Genomic DNA, 18695 nt, shown 5'->3' with positions numbered 1-18695 from the left:
ATCCTTGCTGAAAGACCTTATTGATTTGGTTCAGTATCAATACTCCATGACATCACCCAGTGTAGCATATCGACACAGACATCAAGTTTCTAAAACTCTTACTGTGTTTACCCCAGTCCAACGCCGGCATCTCCACATCATCACCCAGTGTCCCAGCTTTCCACTGTTTGTGTGTTCAGATCCCATCACCTTTTTCTTTTGACCATGTAATTGACATTAACAAACCATAATAATGTAATTGACAAGACATTGACAGACCTGATTGTTTTGTTAAGATTGTCCCAACGTTTGTTTTCTTTTGTTCAATGTTTGAAACATTCTTTGCCCTGTCCTTCTGCTTAGTTTCCCATTCTGCTTAATGTCTACCTTCCCTTATCGCAACATTTAGAGTTGTTTCTGGCCCATTATGAAATAATCTGTAATTAAGGGGTGCATTATTCAGAACAATAGTGAGGTGCAAGGCCTTTACTTAGGATAGACCTTGAAGAGTACAACATCGACTTGATTGTCCAAAATAAACCCCAGCAGGCTCAAAGTCTTTTCCGAGTTGGGGTTTCCTTTGTCTTTCATCTTTTATATTTATATACCACTACATGTTTATTTTATCTATTTCAGTAGTGAAGATTTTCATTCCTGTCATAGTACTAGTTCACCACGTGAATAAGACCAGAATGAGCTGTCAGCTTACTTTAACCCCTAAGGGGATCTCTTCCATTTCTACCAGTTCAAGCAAAAAATAGAAATTGCCAGAAAATCTTTTTAAAAAGCATGAATTAAACATTTCATTTCTAATAATTGTTCCCAAAGTGGATCCCATTTGATATTGAAGTCATTTATTTTCATACTCATGCTTCTCAGACATGCAGTTGTGGATTCAATTCCAAGTGCAGAGATATGTGTTCTTTCTAGGTTGACACTCCAGTGGAGTGTTGTCCAACCATTTTACATGAGGGGCCACATTTCAATTTTTTTCTCAGTCAAGGGAAGACCTGCTCAAGACCAGCAAATTTTGGAAAGATAAAGTTTGGAACAACATTAAACACAAATAACAAAAAAAATCAATGGCAAAGCATGAATTGGTAATTTTAAAAAAGTAATTAATAAGAATGATGATTAAAAGTACTAAGCAGCAGAGCTAACCAATAAAACCTTTTTTTGCCTTTTTGCTTAAAGCAGCAGTTACAGAGTGACAATGCCCCAAGATGCTGAGTTCTTGCCATCCTGAGAGTTAGTCCAGAGCATATCCCTGGCAAGTTGGACAGGCCTGCTGCCATTTTATGTTCAGTTAAATGTTGACTGGCAGCAGGTAGGTCTTCCACCTGCCCTTGGATGGAAGTCCTATCTTGGAGAGCTGTCGGTTAATCAGATTTGCCGATGGCCCTCCAGGCACAGCATTGCAGTAGTCGGAAGATGTACTGCAGTGCCATGCCTGAGCCTAAATACTGCACTTCAGTAAGTACCAGGGGTCCTGGGGGCAGGAAGATCTCTGTCAGATGAAGGGTTGGGGGTGGGGGGGGGGAGTAGGGCTGGAACTCCCAGGTTCCTGAAGGGAGGGCAGTCCAAATCTGAAGGGCATTCAGATTGAGGCACCTGTCCTCCATTTCCACTTGAGATTGAGGGTGAAGACTTTTCTGTTTAGCACCCTGATCCAGCTGGCATCTGCCATGGAAAGCCCACCTTAATAGGGATATGGGCAGCCTTTCTATATGAAGCCCTGCCCATCCCAAGATAAAATTGTGTCTTGCTCAGGATTGGCGGGATGCCAGAGGGCATACCAGCAATCAAGTTTATGTCCCCCCCCCCCCCCCCCTCAAACTATCTGGCGGGGGGGGGGTGGAGAATGTAAATTTATGGCCCACGTTGTCTTCATCATTGGAGGGATTAGGTACAAGGGCTGAACTAAGAAAGCTAGGTTTAACTGACATTGACCTTGTGTTTTTCTCTGGTAGTGCATGTTCTGAGCTGGCCTCTGCATAAGTGGAGGTTGGAAATGTAGTCTTTCAGCTTGGATTTTCCTCTTCACCTGGCCTGCTTTGTAGATAGGTTTTTGGGGAGGGAGGAAGGTAAAAGTGTATGTGTGTATCCAGCTCAGTTCCAGTCTTCAGGACTTCACTCCTGCACGCACACAGACACACTCCCTGCCCAGGCCCCAGAGGTGTAGACATTTTACCTCTGAGGAGGAGTTCAGGATGGCTGCGAACGTATCAAGACGAGCTTCCTCACTCCACTCTATCGGAGACTCCACTGCCCTGGGTGGAGGCAGGTGTCGGGCAGGCACTGTTGCTACGGCTGCTGTTCGTCGTGGCCTCCCTAGCCTACTGCGCCATCTTGACCCTTGCGCTCCTTGAGGGGGGCTGATCCCTGCACAAGGTGAGACACAGAGGGCACAGAGAGAGAGAATACACCATGACCACTCACCTTGACACACTGCTTGCTGCTCCTCCAATATCGCAGACTGCTTCTTTTCTGAATTTGCTGCTGATTGGCTCGCAAATGTGCTTCGTGAAAAAATCCCACAGGAGTGTTTTTCAAAAAGAAATTAGATATAGCTCTTGGAGCTAAAGGCATCAAGGGATATGGGGTGAAGGAGGGATCTGGGTATTGAATTTGATGAACAGCCATGATCAAAATGAATGGCGGAGCAGGCTCGAATGGCCTACTCCTGCTTCTAGTTTCTGTGTTTCTATGAATTCTCCCTGGTATCTTGAGCAGCATTTATCCCCAAAGCACCATCACTAAAACAGATTATATGGTTCTTATCATGTTGCTGTTTGTGGGAGGTTTGCAATATGACTGCACTTCAAAAGCATTTTGTTGGCTATAAAATGTTTTGGGACATCCTGAGATAATAAATGGCCCTATATAAGTTCAAGATTTTCTTTTATACTATGGTAGTTTTGGTGCTATTGTAGGACTTCAGTGGAAGTTTAAAAATGCAAATTTCACGACTTTTTTGCCTTTGTGCAAGAAATTATAGCTTATTCCAATGAGATTAATGTGACCATGCACATTGGTGCCTGGATAGTTGGATACTTGAGTGGTTTCTGCTTGATTGTGTGCGAGTTTATTATTGTTGCTTTTACTTGTATTCTGCGAACGTAAAAACTTGTGTACTCTGGTCTGAGACAGCAGTTTCTAAAGGAAATGTTTGTCAGCAAGTGGCAGGTATTTTATTTCTCCTCCCACACAACATGCTGCGGGGCAGCCACACTACATATTTTTGATGCATCCTAGAGATTACCTGCATGCCTTTTCTGTGAAAACAATAGGAGTTTCAAAAACTGGTTTACTATGTTAGAAATGGGTGGTCTTTTGCTGACTGGATTGCTCAATTCACTTAGATTGCCTGCTAAAGAGTGACTACTAATCCAGGAGGCAGTAGGGAAACTCTTTAGTTATTGAGCAAGAGCAACAAGGGCAAATAGTCTTTTAAAAAAGCCATTTTCTTGTGGTGTAAGAGTCCCAATTTCCCGAAATCTCTCTGAGGCTGTACAATTCCTAGTCAAGGAAATCAATACCGACTCCTGAAGCTGTGTCAGTGTTCTTTTAGAGTTGGCCTATGTCTCGCATTATAACAATGATGATGCTTCAAAAGTACTCTGTTCACCTTCTCCACATCCAGGCATGATGATTCTTCAGAAAAGTTGCCCATTGATTGAACTAATCCTGCAAGAGGGAATAGTTTGAGGATGTGAATTGACCGTCTGCACACTGTTTGAAGCACTCTCAGGTAGTCAGTGTATCTTGGCTCTTCCAGTGCCAGCAAGTGAGTGATATTATTTATTTGTCACATTAAGGCCCACATTAACACTGCAATGAAGTTACTGTGAAATTCCCCCAGTCGCCACAGTCCGACACCAGTTTGGGTCAATGCACTGAACCAGCACATCTTTCAGAATGTGGGAGGAAACCCACGCAGACATGGGGAGAATGTGCAAACTCCACACAACCAGTGACCCAAGCGGGAATCAAACCCGGGTCCCTGGTGCTGTGAGGCAGCAGTGCTAACCACTGTGCCACCATGCCACCCATTAATAACATTTTCATCATTTACTGGTCAACTGGAACAAAGAAATGTTCCCACGGTGACATATTAGGTGAGTGCATCTCTGTGAATGGAGCTGAGGCATACCGAACAGGATAGTTCTGGGATGAGCTGCCTGGGCTACACTGCTCCCACTGGTGGACAGAATGAATATTTAAGGTGGAGCTGGATGGGGTGTTGATCAAAAATTTTAACAAATTAAAAAGCAGAACCAACAAGATTGTAATCTCTGGATTACTACCTGAGCCACAAGCGAATTGGCGCAGGGTCAATAAGATTAAGGAGGTAAATGCGTGGCTCAAAGATTGGTGTGGGAGGAATGGGTTTGAATTCATGGGACATTGGCACCAGTATTGGGGAAGATGGGACCTGTTCAGATGGGATGGTCTTCGTCTGAATCGTGCTGGGACCAGAGTCCTGACGAATCGTATAACCAGGGCTATAAATAGAGCTTTAAACTAAATAGTGGGGGGGGAGAGTTCAGGGGTATGGGGAATTACAAAATCAAAGGTAAAGGAGAGGGTACGAGTGAGGGTTAATGATGAGGACATTCATCTAGTTAAAGGAGTCAAGGGCTCAGGCAGAGTAAAAAAGGTGACAAACACAAGAAGGGAGGTGGTCAACGCAGTGCAAGGAGATGGTCTGGGGAAGGATAACCCGTTTGCGACAGGTAGGGACAGACCGTGCAATCAAAAGAATGCACTAACAAATCGGGTCCATATAAAGGCTAGCATAAAGACACTTTACCTGAATGCACGTAGCATTCGAAACAAAGTGAATGAGTTGATGGCACAAATCGGTACAAATGGGTATGATCTAGTGGCCATTACAGAAACGTGGTTGCAAGGTGACCAGGACTGGGAACTGAATATCCAGGGGTATCAGACATTTCGGAAGGATAGACAGGAAGGAAAAGGAGGTGGGGCAGCTCTGTTAATTAAAGATAACATCAGGGCAGTAGTGAGAGACGATATAGGCTCTAAGGAGCATAATGTGGAATCGTTGTGGGTGGAGATAAGGAATAGTAAGGGGAGAAAGTCACTGGTGGGCGTGGTCTATAGACCCCCAAATAATAACTTTGAGGTGGGTCGGGCTATAAACAAGCAAATAATGGATGCGTGCAAAAACGGAACAGCAATAATCATGGGGGATTTTAACCTGCATATTGATTGGTTGACTCAAGTCGGACGCGGTGGACTTGAGGAAGAGTTCTTAGAATGCTGTCGGGATAGTTTCCTGGAACAGTATGTTACAGAACCTAACAGGGAGCGAGTTATCTTGGATCTGGTCCTGTGTAATGAGAAAGGTAAAATTAATGATCATCTTGTGAGGGATCCTCTTGGAATGAGTGATCACAATATGGTTGAATTTCTAATACAAATGGAGGGAGAGAAAGTAGGGTCCCAAACCAGTGTCCTCTGCTTGAACAGAGGGGAGTACAATGGGATGAGGGCAGAATTGGCTAATGTAGACTGGGAACACAGACTAGTTGGTAGGACAGTTGAGCAACAGTGGCGGATTTTAAGGAGATTTTTCTCAATACTCAGCAAAAATATATTCCTGTGATAACGAAAGAATGTAAGAAAAGGGATAACCAGCCGTGGATAACTAAGGAAATAAAGGAGAGTATTAAATTAAAAACTGATGCGTACAGAGTGGCCAAAACTAGTGGGGAATTAGAAGATTGGGAAAGCTTTAAAAAAACAAAGAACTACTAAGAAAACAATAAAGAAAGGAAAGATAGATTATGAAACTAAACTAGCACAAAATATAAAAACTGTACTCAACGTAAAGGTTTTTACAAATATATAAAAAGGAAAAGAGTAGCTAAAGTAAATGTTGGACCCTTAGACGAGAAGGGGGATTTAATAATGGGAAACGAGGAAGTGGCCGAGGCCTTAAACAAGTTTTTTGTGTCGGTCTTCACGGTAGAGGACACAAATAGCTTACCGAAAATTGATGGTCATGGGTCTGTAGGGGGTGAGGTCCTTAAAACGATTACTATTACTAAAGTGGTCATGCTTGGTAGGCTAATGGGACTAAAGGTAGACAAGTCCCCGGGCCCGGATGGAATGCATCCCAGGGTACTGAAAGAAATGGCAGAAGTAATAGCGGATGCGTTGGTTGTAATTTATCAAAATTTGCTGGACTCTGGGGAAGTGCCGGCTGATTGGAAAGCAGCTAATGTGACGCCACTGTTTAAAAAAGGAGGTAGACAAAAGACGGGTAACTACAGGCTGGTTAGCTTAATGTCCATAGTTGGGAAATTGCTGGAATCCATCATTAAAGAAGAAATAGCAGGACACCTGGAAAAAAATGGTTCGATCAAGCAGACGCAGCATGGATTCATGACGGGAAAGTCGTGTTTGATGAATTTACTGGATTTTTATGAAGATGTAACGAGTGCGGTTGACAGAGGGGAACCGGTGGATGTGGTGTTTTTGGATTTCCAGAAGGCGTTCGATAAGGTGCCTCACAAAAGGTTGCTGCAGAAGATTAAGGTACACAGAGTTGGGGGTAAAGTGTTAGCGTGGATTGAGGATTGGCTATCTAACAGGAAGCAGAGAGTTGGAATAAATGGGTGCTTTTCTGGTTGGCAGTTGGTGACTAGTGGCGTGTCGCAGGGATCGGTGCTGGGGCCTCAACTGTTTACCATATACATAGACGATCTGGAGGGGGGGACCGAGTGTAGGGTAACAAAGTTTGCGGATGATACAAGGATGAGTGGGAAAGCGAATTGCGTGGAGGATGCGGAAAGTCTGCAGAGAGATTTGGATAGGCTAAGTGAGTGGGCGAGGATCTGGCAGATGGAGTATAACATTGACAAGTGTGAGGTTATCCACTTTGGAAGGAATAATAGTAAAATGGACAATTATTTAAATGGTGAAAAATTACAACATGCTACTGTGCAGAGGGACCTGGGGGTCCTTGTGCATGAATCGCAAAAACTCAGTTTGCAGGTGCAGCAGGTGTTCAAGAAGGCAAATGGAATGTTGGCCTTTATCGCGAAGGGGATGGAGTATAAAAGCAGGGAGATCTTGCTGCAATTGTACAAGGTACTGGTGAGGCCGCAACTGGAGTACAGTGTGCAATTTTGGTCCCCTTATTTGCGGAGGGATGTATTGGCCTTGGAGGGGGTACAGAGAAGGTTCACCAGGTTGAGACCGGAGATGAGGGGGTTAGCTTATGAGGAGAGATTGAGTAGATTGGGCCTGTACTTGTTGGAGTTTAGAAGGCTGAGGGGAGATCTTACAGAGACATATAAGATAATGAAGGGGCTAGACAGGGTAGAGGCAGAGAGATTCTTTCCACTTAGAAAGGAAACAAGAACTAGAGGACACAGCCTCAAATTAAGGGGGAGTCAGTTTAGAACAGAGTTGAGGAGGAACAACTTCTCTCAGAGGGTAGTGAATCTCTGGAATTCTCTGCCCATTGAAGCAGTGGAGGCTACCTCGTTAAATATGTTTAAGTCACAGGTAGATAGATTTCTGATCAATAAGGGAATTAAGGGTTATGGGGAGCGGGCGGGTAAGTGGAACTAAACCACTATCAGATCAGCCATGATCTTATTGAATGGCGGGGCAGGCTCGAGGGGCAAGATGGCCTACTCCTGCTCCTATTTCTTATGTTCTTATGTTCTTAGCAGCTTTGTCCTAGGTCATGTTGACCTTATGGCTTTGCATAACCCTCTCTGTACCATTACCATCAAGTCAGGGGATCAATCCTGGTTGAATGAGAAGTGTTAGGGGAGCATGCCAGAAGGAGCACCAGGCACACCTAAATATGAGATGCTAACCTCGTAAAACTAGAACACAGGGCTCTATGTATGCTAAACAGAGCTAAGCAATTCCATATCCAATGGATCCAATCAAGGCTCTGCAGTCCTGTCATATCCAGCAATGAATTATGGTGGGCAGGAGGAGGAGGCTCGACAAACATCTCCGACCAAAGTGACTGGGGATCCCAAGTGCAAAGGGCAAGGCTGAAGTGTTTGCACATCTTTAACCAGACATGCTGAGTGGGTGATCCATCTATCCATCTCGGTCTCTTGAGATCCCCAGCATCACAGATGCCAATCGTCAACCGTTCAATTTGTGATGCTAAAGGCTTTTGACACAGGGAAGGCAATAATCCTGGCACCACCCTAGCTGTAGTACTGATGATCTATGCTCCAGAATTAGTTGCACACCTAGCCAAGTACAGCAACAACACTGGCATCTACCCAACGATGTGGAAAATTGCCCAGATATGTCCTGTCCACAAAAAGCAGGACCGACTCTATCTGGCCAATTTGAATTCCTCCAGCAGCTGTGCTGGGATTTGAAATCATTTCTCCGGATTGTTAATCTGGATTGCTATCGCTACCTATGTGCCTGATAAATTAATAAATGGCTCCTTGGTTGGCATATTAGAGGCCTGCTCGCTCCCTTGTGAGCATAAAGAAAGAAAAAGCTTGCATGTATATCTTGCCCTTGTCAAACTTATGACAACCTAAAGTGCTTCACAGCCAATGAAGTGTTTTTGAAAGTGTAGCCAGCATTGTAATATTGGAAACACATCAGCCAATTCAAACACAGCAAGGTCCCACAAACAGCAGTAAGATAAATGAGCAGATGGTCTGTTTTCATTGGTTTTAGTTGAAGGATAAATGCACCAGGAAGTGCATCCTTTGCTGTTATTTGAAATAATGGGGTTTGATGTTCACCTGAGGGGGCAGACATCAGAGTTATGCACCTTTTAGGGAGATTAGCAAGGAAGCCAGCCCAACCCATTCAGGAGAAAGAGATACCATTCGGAGGAATAAGGGATTAGAAAATGATAAGTCATTCATTATTGGATCCTTTATTGTCAGTGGGGTGGTACTTTTACGATGGTGTAGCTTTTATATCTTTTGTCTCTTGGAGTATTTTCCTTGATATCTAAATATGGGTCGGTACCCTTGAAATATTAGTTTTTCCAGCTGCTTTCAAAATAGTGTCAGCACGTCAAATATATGAATGAGAAAAAAAAAGTTCCTTGCCTTTATCAGTTAAAAGTGCATTCCATTTGGATTACTGTTTACAGATTATTCATAGTTTTGAACCCAAGGCTCTTCAAAAAGACAAGTGCTGGATAAATGCTAAGCTTCAGATGCTCAGGTTGGAATGTTGCAATTACAAAAAGTTGGGGTTTGAAATTACCACAGATGGCTTTAAATGAAAGAGGCGTTGTGTTATGGAAACAGTTGTTTTTCACTTGTCACTGCTATGTCCTTCTCCCACACTCTGTACACTGCAACAGGCATGTCGGGAGCTGTGGTAGCGTTCTGGGATTCGCATAAACTAGAAATTTTAAGTAATAGAAGTCGAACACAAGTCTTTTCCTTTTCCCAGGAAATCTTTATTTTACTGGAATGTTAGATTGTGTTTATTTATAGACACGATCTTATTTTCTACATTGCTGCATGATGTTGTGGGAATTTTACCACCGGAGTCAGACTGGAGGTTCAACAATTTATTTCGGACACAAAGCTTCGAGGGAGAAAGCACGAGTACTCCGCGGTACTTTGGCAGCTACCTTCTCAATAATACAATAGGAGTTGAGCACTTTTATACTTTTCATACAATAGATAGTCCGGACATTATCCATTTAACACATCATTATAGTTGAGTAGAAAGATCATGGTGATCGGTAGGTTAACACATCGCTACAGTCAGACAGATACAGACATGGGCATTTAACATCGCATTGTTTCATAGAATGGATACATTTCCTCTATCAATGACTAGTTTCGGTCTATACATGCAGTGATTGGTTTTGCTGCATTTATGTATTTCTGTCCTCATCTATGGCTAATCTCTTTATCAGACCTTACTGTCCTGGGTCTGTCCTTATCTTTAAAGTGCCTCAAGCTCTTACTGGCTTCCTGCAGTATCTGATTCCTGCATGTTTTAATTTTAAGAAGCTGTCTGTGCTAAACGTCAGTGCCTGCTTAATGTCTCTTTCTCAGGTAACCATTTTATGTGCCAGGCAACCATTTTGTGTGTCAGGTATCCATCTCTGTGATTTTTCCCACTACAGTCCCCTCTTTTGGTCCGGATTATTATTATTTTAATAATATCTAGACCAACAGTTACATATTCACGTATAGAGGTTGATTTTCTTCTTTCCTTCTTCGTTTCTTCTGGTGTCTTCAGGGATCTTCATCAAGGGCTCTTCCTCGATGGATACACTGGCTTCTGGCACAAGTCGTGTTACCATAATTTTGCAACAGACATTAAGGCATCCAACAATTAGACAACAGACAATTACAATTGAAATGAGTATGACCAATCCATGAAATAAGTAGGACCCCCCTACTAGCCATTCCAACCAGTTACTTCCTTTCTTGGGTCCCTGTCTGAAGTTATCAAGTTCTCTGATGTTATTGATGACTTGTGTAATGTTATAGGACTCGTCTGTGACATGGGTTATGCATTTATTGCCTATAATTGTACATACTCCTTGTTGTGCTAACTGGTAGTCCACTGCGTATCGTGTCTGCTGTGCATATAATCTCAGTTCAGCCATTTCTTGGTTAACAGCCTCCAGTGCTTTTGAAGTGCTGTTTCCCAGGACTGTTAGTCCGCAAACAATATGATTTCTATTCTTTGCACTAATCACTCCTGCTGCCCCTCCCAGAGATAAGGCTCCAAGGAACCTAGTGATGATCCCATTATACCCAGGGCTTCCCAATCAGTGCAAAATATTTTGCTGATAGCCCGGGTTACTATTCTCCTCCGAATATGCCCCTTCTGAGGACATGGAACAGTGAGTGGTCCTATTGTTCCTACTGCAAAAAGTTTGGGAGGTTTGGTGTTTCTATCGTGTAAGTACCATTGAAGAGGAACACATATCCCTTCTTAGCCTGGTAACATTTAGTGTCCCGATTGTGAGTTTGTTTATATCGCCAATTGCTCAATTTTCTTGACTCCCCGTTTGATCCCACCACCTGGTAAGTATCAAATGGGTATGTCCATCTGGCTGAGCTTACGTGAGTTCCATTGCACTGTCCACAAATGAGCTGTCTTACCATGGTTATAGTTAGACATTTCTGTTCATCACAAGTGCAAGTAAACTGTCCCTTAACCCGACAATGTTGATGGACACACTGCGTTTGCACGCAGGAATCATTCTTGGGGACCAAGGCATAGGCACATCCCCATCCCTGCCCCGTAAAACAAAGCGGATAGCTTGCAGTATCTGAACAAGCTCTTCCTCCCACCTGTTGGAGTCCCCTGCATACAGGATCTGTGGGGTTTACAAGTCCCACACATCTCCCCTGTGTACCTCTTTTATATTTGCCAATTTGTCCCTTACAGGGTGCATCTGATGTATCTACTGTATATAAGTCATGAGGGGTCCACCCAGGGGTGGCTACAAATAGGGCTTCTACCGATTGTGCTAACGGGTAACATATAGTTCGATTCCCATGTAAATGTATGTGAGCTTTGTAAAATAGTTTATCTTCCAATCCAGTCAAATTTACAGTTGCGACAGCGCAAAGTAGTAGTTACATACGTGATTACATACATATCCGCAACGAGCAAATATCAATTCTAATACTATGACTTATACACTTTACAAAGTTTATACTACCAACCCGCACGCGCCAGTTGCTCTTGCTTGCAGTCTTTGCCTGTGTTGAGGAAAGCAATTTAGTTAATTCATCAATTCAGTTACTCATTTCCTTGTGTAATTTCAGCTGGGTCCAATGTTTCCATATACCTTTCCCTCTTATGTCTATACAGGCACAGGTGTCTCCACTAATTATAACTTCATGTGGCCCATTCCATTTTGGTGCAAACCCTGGTTTTTCAGGTAATGTTTTTACTAGGACGCAACTTCCCGCTGTTGGGACGTCAGGGAGCATTTCAAGCTCTCTCTCTGCGTCTCTTTTTTCCTGATTGTCTTTTACCAATTTGCGCACCCCTTTTAGTTGGGTGCTTAGTTCCAAAACATATCTCCTGATTTTATCTTTTAGTGGACCTACATCGGTCCCACCTGTTATGATGCTTTCTGGTAATTGCATCACTCGTCCTGTCATTAGTTCATAAGGGGTTAATCCGGTTGTCCGGTTTGTGGTAGCCCTAAGTCTCATTAATATAGTGGGCAATGCCTCTGTCCTCATTTTTCCCGACGTTTGTATGGCTTTAGCTAGTGCATTCTTAAGTGTTCTATTCATACCTTCCACCATTCCAGAACTCTGTGGGTGGTAAGGGGTGTGGAATTTTTGTTTTATCCCCATCAATTGGCATATTGTTTTTACCACCTTTCCAGTGAAGTGCGTCCCTTGGTCCGAATCAATTTGTAAGGGTACTCCCCAACTAGGGATTACCTCTTCTGCCAATATCCTTGCCACCGTGGTAGCAGTGCAATTTGTAGTAGGGAACGCTTCTACCCACCTGGTGAACTGGTCTATAATAACCAGACAATAGGTTTTGCCATGGGATTGTGGTAGTGGCCCTGTGAAATCTATTTGCAGATGTTCCCAGGGTCCCCTTGGTCTCGGCTGGTGTCCCATCTTAATTTTTATGGGTCTACCAGGGTTGTGTTGCGCGCACGTCACTCTAGGACTATGCCGGGCTATGTCTCTCCCCATTCCTTTCCACCACCATTCCTTTCCTATACTAGTTATCATGGCCTCTCTACCCGCGTGTGAGAGTCCATGGTGTAGTTCCAATAGGGTGTTTTGTATGCACTCTGGTGCTATTACCTTATCTTCCCGTCTCCAAATGTTATCAGTCCCTTGGACTGCTCCCTGTGCTTCCCATTTTTCCTTTTCCTCTTTCGAGGTATCCTCATATAAGTCCTGAATACCTATTTCGTCTCCTGTCTGTTCTATTGCTGCGATTGGCAGCTCGCCAATTGTCTCCTGTCCTAAGGCTAACTGTGCCGCCCTATCTGCAGCTTGGTTTCCTTTGGAATTTAACCAGTCCGGGTTATCTCTTCCTGGTTCTTTCTGGTGCGCTTTAATTTTGATTACTGCGGCTTCTCGAGGTTTCTCGCTAGCTCCCAACAATGCCTCAATTCTTTGTTGGTGTTTGATAGGAGTTCCTCCCGTGGTTATAAACCCTCTTCTATCCCATGCTGTCATATAGTCATGTATGACTCCGAACGCGTAGCGACTACCTGTATATATGTTTACCGTTTTACCTTCAGATAACTCTAGTGCCTGTGTGAGTGCCACTAATTCTGCCACTTGCGCGGATAGACCTCCGTCAATCCTTCCTGACTGTACTGTCTCTAACTTGTCATTTACTACTGCCCACCCTGTCCGGGGTGATCCTTCCACATATTTGTGTGACCCATCTACAAAAAGGATGGTCTCAGCTGTTATTAAAGGTATATCCTTTATCCTACCCTCTTCCACGTCTATATCTATATCCCCACAATTGTGTGGCTCTCCTGTGTCTAGAATCCCTTTTGCTGAGTTATTCCCTGTATCCCTTATTATTATTACGGACTTGTTTGGAGGTAGGAGGACAGCTTCCCACTTAGCCCTTCTCATGTTTGAGACTGACCTTAGTTTTCCCGTGTTCAACATTTCCACCAAGGTGTGTTTGGTGTGAAGGATTATATTCCCTGTCATGATTACTGGCTCGCTAACCTTTACGGTCCAGGCGGTGCAATCCAAGCCGGCTATGCACCTTGGCAGTCCGGTGACTACCGGCCCTTCTGCGGTTGAATAATACCCTATGGGTCTCCTTTTGTCGCCATGGTCCTGTGTTACCACTGCGGAATAGAACCCTCCCTCATTGCTGCAATGGATATGGAAGTCCTTACTAGAATCGGGTAATCCTAGTCCAGCGGCTGATATCAGTTGTGTTTTTAATTTGTTGTAAGCCGCTTCCTGCTCGAGTCCCCGTTCTACGGGATCTAAAGCTGGTTTTCCCCCTTTGACTAGTCTTTGTATGGGTTCTGCTAATTTTGCGAACCCTGGGATGAAACTCCGGCTGTAGTTAAATAATCCTAGTACCTTTCTGACTCCTCTTACGGTGACGGGTCACGGCACTTGTTGTATTGCCTTCTTTCGGTCTGTTGGCATTTCTTTAAGTCCTTGGGATATAAGGTGTCCTTGGTATAGGACCTGTGTTTTCCCGATTTGTGCCTTTTTGGGGCTCACCTTTAACCCTGCGGTTTTTAATTCATTCAGTACTAAATATAAGGCTTCTTGATGTCCTGACTTGGACTCCGAAGCTATCAGGATATTGTCTACATATTGTAGGATCGTGCTACCCTCTGGCAGTTCTACCCTGTTCAGGATGTCACTCATTACTTGATGGAAGATACCGGGACTGTTGTGGAATCCCTGTGGTAAACGAGTCCAAGTGTACTGTTTGTCTCCCACTGTAAAGGCAAATTTGTCTTGGGATTCGAGATCCAAGGGTAGGGACCAGAATCCGTTGGCTACGTCCAATACTGTGAATATTTTGTGCTCCTGGGACAGTCCATTCAGGATTGTCAAAGGGCTTGCTACAATGGGGTGCAACTTGGACATGACTTTATTGAGTCCGGTGTAATCTATCGTGAGCCTATAGCTTCCGTCAGGCTTGCTCACTGGCCATGTTGGGGAGTTAGTGGTGCTGGTGGTTTCTCTCAGGATCCCTCTTTCCACTAACCCTTTAACTATCTCCACTACAGCTTTCTCTGCCTCTGGTTTGATTGGGTATTGTCGGTGGGGCTTATGCTCCGGTCCAGGTACCTTTATTGGGTCCGCTTTAGTCAAACTGGTATCTAACTTTGTTTCTGCCCATACTCCAGGGACCGAAGCACAGATGGCTCCGAACCCTCCTGTCTCTAATTCCCAATTTCTGGTGGTGACTGTGGCCACCTTAATGGTTTCGAGGTGACTTGTAAGTTTCCCTATTCTAGTTTTCCGACGTCCTGTCTTGGCCAGATTAATTCTCCCATTCCACAGTCTATCAAAATCTCTTTTTTTTTTCATCAAATCATTTCCCATTATTGTACCCTCGTTATTCTTGCACACTTAAAACCTCATTGGTATATACAGATTATTTATCTCTACTAACGTGGTCTCGCTCAGGTAGGCAGGTGTTTTGTTCCCTCCTATCCCGGTCAGGTAAATCATTTTATTTGTAAAGGGTAAGGGTAGGTCGGTGACAGATATGGATGCTCCTGTGTCCACTAGCATCTCACATTGCCTGCCCCCGACTCGTGCTGACACATAAATCCTTCCCTCCTTCTTACCCTTGTGAATGGGGGCTGCAGACCGTCAATCTTGCTGACCCCGGAGGTTCTGTGGTTCCTCCGGTTCTACTGTGGTCATGGATCGGGTCGGGGGTCTCTCATGTTTATCCCAACACACTGCCTCTGTGTGTCCATATTTATTACAGTGGCTGCAATGTTTCCCACTGTTCCCAAATCTGTTCCCTTTCCGTGGGGCCCCGCAATCCCTCGCAAAGTGTCCTTGCCAGCCACAATTGTGGCAAGTCAGTTTAGACTTAATCCCGTTCCCGTTACTGTAAGCTTCTACTCTTTCTTGCCTTGTTCTTGACTGGGATTTCTCTTCTCCCGGTATGCCGCTAGCCCACTCTACCAACTCATCGTAATTTTGGGACATAATCACTCCCATTTTTAGGATGACCTGGTGAGCACCAGAGAGTCCATCCTTAAAAGCCTGGATGAACGCTCTATCTCCACGACCTGGGTTCCCTTGCCCAGAGCACTCTTGATATACCTGGAACAACCGTTCCCCGTATTCAGAAGCTCCTTCCCCTTTTAATTGTTTGGTTGTGGTGATTCTGCTCCAGTTAGTAGGAGCATTCCCTTATATCCTCTGAATTTCTGTCTTAAACTGGGTGACGGGTGCCTGTTGGGATCTATCTCTGATGTTAGGGCGACTGCATGTGTCCACCATCCCCCACTATAATCCTGTGCTGGAGGAGCGGCGGGTCCACCTGCTACCTGCTTCCACTTATCCGCTGGACAGGCTGCCCTGACCAGCTGGTGTACGTCTCTCGGGTGTAATTGGTGTCCTATCCAGATTGTGTCTAATTCTTCCCAGAATTTAGTGTTTGCGTTTCTAAGTTGTAATTTACCCAGGGAAGCCATTATCTGCTGCCTCTCACCTGGGGTGAAGGGTTTATAATTTACCTTTGGCTGCGCATCTGTTCCCCCTCGGGTTATTGGTGCTAAGTTGTGTTCTAACACTTCCCACTCCTCTGGAGGAGTGGTGGGTCCCTGTTGTGTGGACTCATAAGGAGGTAGAGGAACAGTTTCCCCTCTCCATTTCTTCTCTTCTAATACTTGGTTTTGTTTCTCCAGTTCCCTTACTCTGGATTCTAATTCTTTAATCTTTTCTTTATCTTCATTCCACTTTTTAGTAGAGGCGACTACTTGCTCAATTAGTCCAGCTAACTGATGTACTAATAATACTCCTATCTTCTTTGTCTTGTTTCTCTTTTCTCCATCTGCTGCTCTAAGGTCTGAGAAGTATCCCAGCCATCCCTTTGCATCCTCTTTATTAACGCTTGCCTGTCTGTCATGTACACTTCAATGAGAGAACCTGCAGATCCCCTCTTAACTTCATTATCTGCCATTTCGCAGATTTCACTACTCCCGGTCACTATTGCCACCTTGGCAATGTGTTTTAGGCACCATACGGCCACGATTACTCCCTAGTAAAGTGTGCTCTCTACCGTAGGGACTTCACTACCCCCGGCCACTATTACTACTCTAGCACCGTGTTTCACTACCGTCTCAGGGTTTCAATTTATACTCACGGCTTCCACTATTACCACCTCGGCAATGTGCTACTCCACCGGAGTCCGGTTTAGGTCAGAGTTGATCAAGCTCCTTTTCCGCCCCGCTTTTACAACATTGACAGTCCAGTACCCAACTTTACAAACTTTCATGCAAACAGGTGGCAACTCTGCGTTTGTTCACCACTACAGAGTTTGATGTTAACCGACCTCTGCCACTTGTGCTTCACAATCCGAAGTGCCCTTGGTGTCTCTTTGCCCACTTCAATTCCTCACCTTCGCATGGGGGATTTCCCCTCTTAACATCCGGTCTAAGGGTGGGTGTTTGGGACAGGCACTACCTTGTCCTCTTGTCGGTCAGCACAAGCAACAGTTACTTATCAGTATCAGCAGTTAGTACTTATCACTATATCATATACAACAATACTTATTACTACAAATACCCCTTAAGTTTAACCCCTTTCAAAGTGTTTTCTTGACCGTGTCCGACTCCCACAGATTCAGTGATCTCTACCCCGGCTTTCCGATCGTGGCCAATTGATCGAGGCTTACCAGTAATAGGATCCGTGCCACTGGAGTCAGACAGGAGGTTCAACAATACAGCTTTATTTCGGACACGAAGCTTCGAGGGAGAAAGCACTGGTATTCCGCAGTACTTTGGCAGCTACCTTCTCAATAATACAATAGGAGTTGAGCATTTTTATACTTTTCATACAATAGATAGTCCGGACATTAGCCATTTAACACATCATTATAGTTGAGTAGACAGATCATGGTGATCGGTAGGTTAACACATTGCTACAGTCAGACAGATACAGACATGGGCATTTAACATCGCATTGTTTCATAGAATGGATACATTTCCTCTATCAATGACTAGTTTCGGTCTATACATGCAGTGATTGGTTTTGCTGCATTTATGTATTTTTGTCCTCATCTATGGCTAATCTCTTTATCAGACGTTATTGTCCTGGGTCTGTCCTTATCTTTAAAGTGCCTCAAGCTCTTACTGGCTTCCTGCAGTATCTGATTCCTGCATGTTTTAATTTTAAGTAGCTGTCTGTGCTAAAAGTCAGTGTCCGCTTAATGTCTCTTTCTCAGGTAACCATTTCATGTGCCGGGCAACCATTTTGTGTGTCAGCTACCCATCTCTGTGATTTTTCCCACTGCAGTGGTTTCCTACATTACATAAGTCACAACACTCCAAGAGTACTTGATGAGCTGTGATGCACTTTGACTCCTTAGCTTGCTTCCCCTATTGCTCTCTGCCTTGCTCATCCTGCCCAGCCTGGCTTGCCACCCTGCCCATCTTCCCAGCCGGATGCCCCTCGCTCGCTGCCATGCCCCCATCCCCTATACCTCTCCCTTTCTCTCTCTCTCTCTCTTTTTCTCTCTCTCTGCCCCTCTCTCTCTCTTTCGTCCCTGGCTCTTACCCCAGCATGTTTCCCACTACTTCAACTGAAACCCATAACTGGCGGCAAGCTAACTGTCAAACCTATCACTTTATCAGTCTGTGTAGCTGCAAGATATGTAAAACAGTGGCCATGCCAACTGAATCATCCAAGGATCTCCAAGGTATCAAACCGATATGTGGGATTCACTGGCAACAAACCTGAACCACAAAATGAATGATTTTTTTTGAGCGAAATATTTATCTGAACTAATTCTAAAGGTAATTGAAAATATTTTGACCAAATATTTATGTTCTTGATATAGTTGCAGTCCTACATCCCTGTAAATGAGAAAGACTGAAGAATTTACCACTGATTAAATCATAAGTGAACTAAATTGTTTTACTGTGCTGTTTGCCTATTTGTTTAGATACTAGACTGATAAATAAAGTCTTGCATTTATATAACATCTTTCAAAATGTTCGGATATTCGAGTTTCAAAACAATTGAATTTTT

General features: G+C 44.1%; 1 protein-coding gene across 5 annotated transcripts in view; it reads left to right on the top strand.

Annotated features, from left to right (window-relative positions):
• The window catches only part of LOC144497883 (uncharacterized protein C1orf21-like), a 213214-nt gene that overhangs the window by 10124 nt on the left and 184395 nt on the right, over nucleotides 1–18695 (top strand). Inside the window, exon 1 of one of the 5 annotated variants that reach the window (XM_078219325.1) lies at nucleotides 17363–17430. The exons of 3 other annotated variants lie outside the window; for them this stretch is intronic. The gene's annotated coding sequence lies outside the window, so the exon portion shown is untranslated. Of the gene's footprint in view, nucleotides 1–17362; nucleotides 17478–18695 lie in introns of those variants that run through there. One more of the 5 variants, XM_078219326.1, reaches the window with a different exon arrangement.

This window comes from Mustelus asterias, chromosome 8, assembly GCF_964213995.1.
Source record: "Mustelus asterias chromosome 8, sMusAst1.hap1.1, whole genome shotgun sequence".
Classification (NCBI taxonomy): Eukaryota; Metazoa; Chordata; class Chondrichthyes; order Carcharhiniformes; family Triakidae; genus Mustelus; species Mustelus asterias.
This window is presented reverse-complemented; position numbering and strand designations above follow the sequence as displayed.